A 6,643-nucleotide genomic window follows, 5' to 3' on the forward strand; every position below is an offset into this window, starting at 1 on the left:
CTGATTTATTAATTTATTTATTTAGAATACTTATACCCCCCTCTTCAGCCAAAAGGCTCTCAGAGGGATTTACAAACTGTCAATTAGACATTTCCCTGCCCGCAGGCTTGCAATCTAAAAAGAAAATGATATTTATTTCTATCCTGCCCTTCTCCCAAGGCTGGGACTCAAGGCGGCTTACAACATTAAACAAACAAACAAACAAAAAACACAACACGGTTAAAAACATACAAAACCCCTATGTTTAAAATAGGATTAAATTACTATAGGAATTAAAACAAATTCAGCGCTAAAATATCAAATGCTTTTAAAAAGACAAAAATGCTTAAGTTACATTAAAACAATATAGTACCCCAGGGCATTCTTTAAAAGCATTCCCTTTTGAATGCCTGTCTGAAGAGGAAAGCTTTTGCCATCAAAGAAGGGGCCATTCTGGCCTCCCTGGGAAGGGAGTTGCAGAGTCTAGGGGCAGCCACTGAGAAGGCTTTCTCTCGCATCCCCTCCAACCGTGCTTGTGATGGTGGTGGGACAGAGAGAAGGGCCTCCCCTGCGGATCTCAGAGCCCAGGCTGGCTCATATAGGGAGATACGGTCTGCCAAATCATCATCATCATCATCATCATCATCATCATCATCATCATCATCATCATCATCATCATCACCCTGCTTTTCTTTCAAGAGTGGGACCCAAAGCAGCTTATAGTCTAAAAACACACTCAGGCGTTGTTGTTTTTTAGCATGACTATGCAAATAATCTCACTCACGCATTCTGGTCTTGTTGTTCACACACTATTTTCTCCTCCTGGAACTGCATCTCTCGGGGTTCGGTTGCTCACATGTATCAGCACTGTGAGTAAAGATGGAATCGATGATACAGATGTATTAAAAACACATTCAAGGCATGCAGAGTTTTATACTGGTTTATCCTGGGTCTATTCACATTAGTTATTCACACAGCCGACAATGAAAATCTTTTAGGAAAATTCAGGCAGAAGTGGTGGGGAGGGAAACCCAAGATGGATTATCCCAGGATTAGTGGGGGATGGTTGGCAGCCCCCCTAAAAACTTAACTTGGGTGCATTTGAAATTAATGTGAACAACAAATATTCAACCCACATTCTACTCAGATTATTTTCACCGTCTGAATAACCCGAGGACCAAAGTTTGGGAACCACTGAATTATATACTAGCCCTTGCACATCTTGCCCCAGCATCCAAGCTCTCTTTCTCTCTGCTTTTGCCTCTCAGCCTTTCTCTCTCATACACAGACACTCTTCTTGCACCTCAAAGATCATTTTTCCATTGTGCAGCCTTCCTTCTCACAGAAATCTGGATATTTACTCTTGTTGCTCTCCCATGTTCATATGTGTTTCCCCACCACCTCTTATCTCACTCCATTCTTTTTCTGCCATGTACCTGCTAGGTGACCTCAGGCAAGTTAACATGCTCTGAGCCTCAGGGTGAAGGCAATGGCAAACCCTCTCTGAAGAAACCTTGCCAAGAAAGCCCCATGATAAGTTTGTCTTAGGGTTGCCATAAGCAGGAAACAACTTGACAGCATACAACAACAGCAACAACAACAACATGTAGACACACACTCTGACATACATGCAGACATGCTTGACTTGGCATTCCCCCAACACGCTTGCACCCATCTCTTTCTAAGACACACGTGATAGTGACTATTAGAAAAGTATCTCAGTATCTGATTATCAGATATTAATTCTATCCTTAAAAAGAAAAATCTAGGTCTGGCACAGGAGATTTGCAATCAAGATCATGGGCAATAAAGTTAGCAGTACCTGTGGGGATGGTAGATGGGAGGACAAGGATTCCTTCCTTCCTTCTTTCTTTTCTTTTGATTTAAATCAACACCCCCACAAACAGAGAAAAAGTGTGTGTGTGTGTGTGTGTGTGTGTGTGTGTGTGTGTGTGTAACAGAGATGTTGTTGTATGCCTTCAAATTGTTCCCGACTTAGGTGAACCAGTCATGGGGTTTTATTCACAAGTTTCTTCAGAGGAGGTTTGCCATTGCCTTCCTCTGAGGCTTAGAGAATGTGATTTGCCCAAGATCACCCAGTGGGTTTCCATAGCTGAGTCAAGATTCGAACCCTGGTCTCCAGAGTTGCAGTCTAAACTGTTATGCCACAGTGGCTCTCAGTGTGATAGAGATATCATACCATATACTTCTGGAAGTCTTCTTTTCAGTGGCAGTAGTTTGCAAATGTACTGTCATCTGGGAAAGTCTATTATCAGTTATGTGTGTTGTTTGCCTTCAAGTTGTTTCCAACTTATGGCAACCCTAAAGTAAACCTATCACAAGTTTTTCTTGGCAAGTTTCTGAAGAGAGGGTTTGTCACTGCGCCCAATACACTGCTGCTTTTAAATGGGAATTTTGGTAGTTTAGATACTGTAAAAATAAATTATAACAAACGATATTTTAGCATGAATTACAGATTGGTTATAGTACCCAATCAAGACTTGCATAAAAAGAGGAGCAGATGGTACTAATGAGGAATAAATGAGAACGCTTCTATGCTTGTCAGTTATTATGGCATAGATTGTATTCATCTATTATTTAAAACATTTTAATCCAATTGTTTGACAAATGCTTTCAGTGTTGCCTTTTCCCCATGTTCATCTCTTTCCAAAATCAGGAGCTCAAACTGTTCTTCTTTGTAACAAAATTTATCACCTTTACAATAAAAATGAAATAAATTGTATGTATGCTCACTAATGAAAATTAATTTTATTTCATTATGGAAATAAAACGTGGCATGCCCACCAACACCCATCTTTACAGATCTAACAACAACAAAATAAGAAATAACATATTTCAAGTGCTTTCTCTGAGCATCGAAACTTGCACAGTTGGAGGAAACTCACATTTCCTAGTTTTGAGCTTAGTATGATTTGTTAGAGATCTATCACTCCTTGGGAGATATTGCAGCATTCATTACAACTATTGTCAGAGATAAATGTGATTTTCAAACTTTGCCACAAATGCTTTGATTACGTATCGCTGCATGGCAGGGGTTGAACTGGATGCCCCTTGTAGTCCCTTCCAACTATATGATTCTGTTATTCTCTTACTCTATGAAAGTGTCAGGGCCTGAACAGACTCCTGTTCCTGGTTCCAAAACCGCCGCTGAGGTGTCCATACTGAAGGCCCCCATCTCAGTCTGAAAGGACAGAAACAGGGTGCCTGGCTAGTGGCTACACTCACATGGCTAGGCACCTCCTTCCAACATCAGAGGCAGTGGCAGAGGCCTTTGGGATAGATGTAATGGCTCTGACTGGTATGAGGTACATTTTATAGACTAATTAAGACCCCTTTGGGTTGGGATCATTTCCTGACCACCAGATTGGTGTCTGGACTGGCTAATCCTGGCCTGGGAATAATGGCCTGTGTCACCCTGACAAGATGATGTAAGGTCAGAGGGAACATGTCTACAGGCCCTTGGATGTTAGTTGGTGCTAAAGAAATGTATGTTTGAACATGCCTAATGGAGTCTTTCAACCAAAACACACTGCAGAAATAACACAGTTTCAGAGCACTTTAACAGCCCTGGCTCAATGCTGTGGAACACTGGGAATTGTAGTTTATTGGAGCATTAGAGCTCCCTGACAGAAAAGGCTAAATGCCTCACAGAACTACAATTCCCAGGATTCCCTAGCACTCAGCTGGGGCTGTTAAAGCAGTCTCGAACTGGATTATTTCTGCAGTATGTTTTGGACCTTTGAATCCCTTAAGTGGCACGTCCCCTATTATCCCATCATAAACATGTTTGTAAAAACTCCTCTTGGTTTTGTGTGGCAATTTTTTTTTTTGAGAACCAGATTCTACTCCACTTTCAAAATAGTTTGCAGTTGTTTGAGTTCCTGATTGTATGTATTCCAGTTTTCACCATTCTGAAATTTAGCATCTTTACAATCTCTATAAATTATTCAGGGAGGGCCAAGTGTCTTTTAAGGCTGAAGTACTTGAATTATTATCTTACATCCTGTTTTTGAGTTTGTTTGCCAAATGAGGATCTTCAGTATGCTTGCTGGATATTTAGTTTCACAAAAGTTTACATTTGCCAAAGAGTCCACTGTAGACATGTTGGAACATACTTTAACGGCATGTTTATGTGGCATAACATTATGTTAGATGCCATTTTGTGATGAGGATGTGGAGAAATTTCACTTGGAACATATTCTTGGCTCCTATAATGTAGCCACTAAATGAAGGAGAAACTTCCCAGAACTGAGAGACAGTTTTGCTTGTGTTGATATGATTATATGGAGAACGTTAAAAATGATTGACAGATTGATAAATGCCTAGGACAGTAATGACCAAATAACCTCTCCATGTCTGACAATGAGTCAAAACACAAGTTCATATTAATTGAAGAGGACTGGTCACATTTCTATTTGCTATCATAGGAAACTCAAAGGAAAATAATTGCTATTGTTGAGAGCATTCAGGAATCATAGAATCATCCAATCTTAGAGTTGGAAGGGACCACAAAGGTCATCTAGTCCAACCCCTTACCATGCAGGAATTCACAATCATAGTGCTCCTGAAATATGCCCATTCAATCTCTGTTTAAAGATCTCCAAAGAAGGAGAATCCACCAGCCTTTGAAGAAATAAGGCCAACATTATATGCTAACTTTATGGTATGATAACCACCAGAAAACTGTTTTTGTGATGTTGGTTTCCTTCTCACACCGTATAAGTCATACACAGATACTTTTAGTGGGTTGCATGAATAGCCCAAATCACATGGCTATGCTCCTCTCCCAAAATATGAAAGATAATGAGACTTTTTACAGACTGTACATGTGAACCAGGCCTATTTAATTTCCCATGGCCGCAAATTATTCTTTTTATTCCAACTCCATGCGGTTTTATGCTAAATCCACATCTTCCTAAAAGGATGTGTAAACATTTAACTCCGCCACTAAACTGCCTTGTGTTACCAAAACCCACAATCCCTACAAAGTCCACCTGCAGTTCTACTCATTCCTCAGCTCCTTCACATACACACACACACTGCTCTGGAGACGTCCATGTATTCGCTTCACTTTTCATATAATCTTTGCCACATCTTGTGCCCACAACCTACAGAATCTGTGGTTTATATAGGGCTTTATCACAGCAGCTTCTTTTGCACTGTAGTCCTGCAACCTAAAAATAAAATGGTAAAATACTGGTATAGGGGCAGCCACCACCACACTTCTTCCTGTAGCTTCTGCCAGCATCACACTCTGTTCCTGTCCCTTAACCCCTCCCTCCTGCTCTTATGCCTTGTCCAACAGGCCTTTGTGGTTTTTTTTAACTTCAACTTTTTTTGTGGCTCTAATTTGGAGTTCCCCAGCCCTAATCCACTGGAAATAGTGTGAAAAAAGTTGGAAAACAACATTTTAAAAAGGGAGGGGAGGAAGAAAAGGGGGTAGTAAGGGAAAGTGAGACTACTGTATATACTCGACTATAAGTCAACCTTATGTATAAGTTGAGGTCAGGTTTGGGGACCAAAATTAGGTATTTTGATATGACCCATAGATAAGTTGAGGGTAAAACTCAGGAGCATGTAACAAAAGACCTATAGGATGAAGCAAAGGAAAACAATGCTAAAAACCCTACAGAATTCCAGCGGACATAACTGTTTGTGCTGTGGATGGATGAACGAGTAGAGAGAGATCAGTGCTTCCAGGACAGATTATGCTCTTGCCTTTCTTCAGAGGATGGTTCCCTTTTTTTATAAGAGTTAACACACAGGACTTACATTGACCCATGGATAAGTCAGTCCAGGTTTTTGAAGTAAATTTTTTGACTAAAATTTCAAGACTTATATACAGAATGTGACTGCCAGTCATGCTACTGTCGAGGGAATGGCTTTCTGCACCTGTGGCAGTGCATGATTGGCATTTCATTCATGAGTTTCACCTGGACTGGGCAGCTACGGAAGGGAAGTGGTGTCATGTGATCAGCATCACTGATGCCACTTCCTTCCTGTGGGAATCGTGGTTTAAAAGCCACATGAGATAAAGCCCTAAGACACACCAAAATTCTCACTTCCTTGTCCAGCTTCTCTCAGGCCTAGGGTTGCCATAAGTCAGGACCTCCAAACCGGGACAAATGTAGGACAACATTTTCAAATGTAGGACACATTTTTATAAAAATGGAGGATGCGCGAAAAAAATTGATGATTTTTAAAAAATGTTAATATAAATGCATGTTTCTTAGGCATGATCAAAATGGAGGACATTTTGGCATTATTTCTAGACAGATGGCAGAAGTGTACTTCCCTTTCTGGCCAAACCACTCCCCCCATTCCAAAACACACAACAGCACATTTGGGCATTTCACATGGCTTTACTTAACATGGCCTCTTGCACCAGAGGCTTTTTACATAACCAAACCCCTTGGGTTTAACACTTAGCATAGTTTAACATGGCTATGCATACTGAACATGTCAAAGTGGTTTCACAGTTCTTGCACCAAGTGTACTTCTCAGAAGTGTGTACTTGGTCAAGGGACTTTGGTTTTTCTTCACTGTGCATGAGTTTGTAAAAATCACAGCAATTTACATTGACCATGCCTCAGAGGCTTGCTGATATCAATATCACCATTAAAGAACCAAAAACACACGGAAA

At 40.6% G+C, this 6,643-nt stretch overlaps 1 protein-coding gene and 1 long non-coding RNA gene across 2 annotated transcripts in view; one reads left to right on the top strand and one right to left on the bottom strand.

Annotated features, from left to right (window-relative positions):
• Nucleotides 1-6,643, bottom strand: part of LOC121919246 — a 20,845-nt gene that overhangs the window by 3,522 nt on the left and 10,680 nt on the right. Inside the window, exon 2 of the long non-coding RNA XR_006101421.1 lies at nucleotides 764-846. This is a non-coding gene — a long non-coding RNA (uncharacterized LOC121919246). The remainder of the gene's footprint in view (nucleotides 1-763; nucleotides 847-6,643) is intronic.
• Nucleotides 1-6,643, top strand: part of ARHGAP18 (Rho GTPase activating protein 18) — a 137,802-nt gene that overhangs the window by 540 nt on the left and 130,619 nt on the right. The gene's annotated exons all lie outside the window — the stretch shown is intronic.

This window comes from Sceloporus undulatus, chromosome 1, assembly GCF_019175285.1.
Source record: "Sceloporus undulatus isolate JIND9_A2432 ecotype Alabama chromosome 1, SceUnd_v1.1, whole genome shotgun sequence".
In the NCBI taxonomy this organism is placed as follows: domain Eukaryota; kingdom Metazoa; phylum Chordata; class Lepidosauria; order Squamata; family Phrynosomatidae; genus Sceloporus; species Sceloporus undulatus.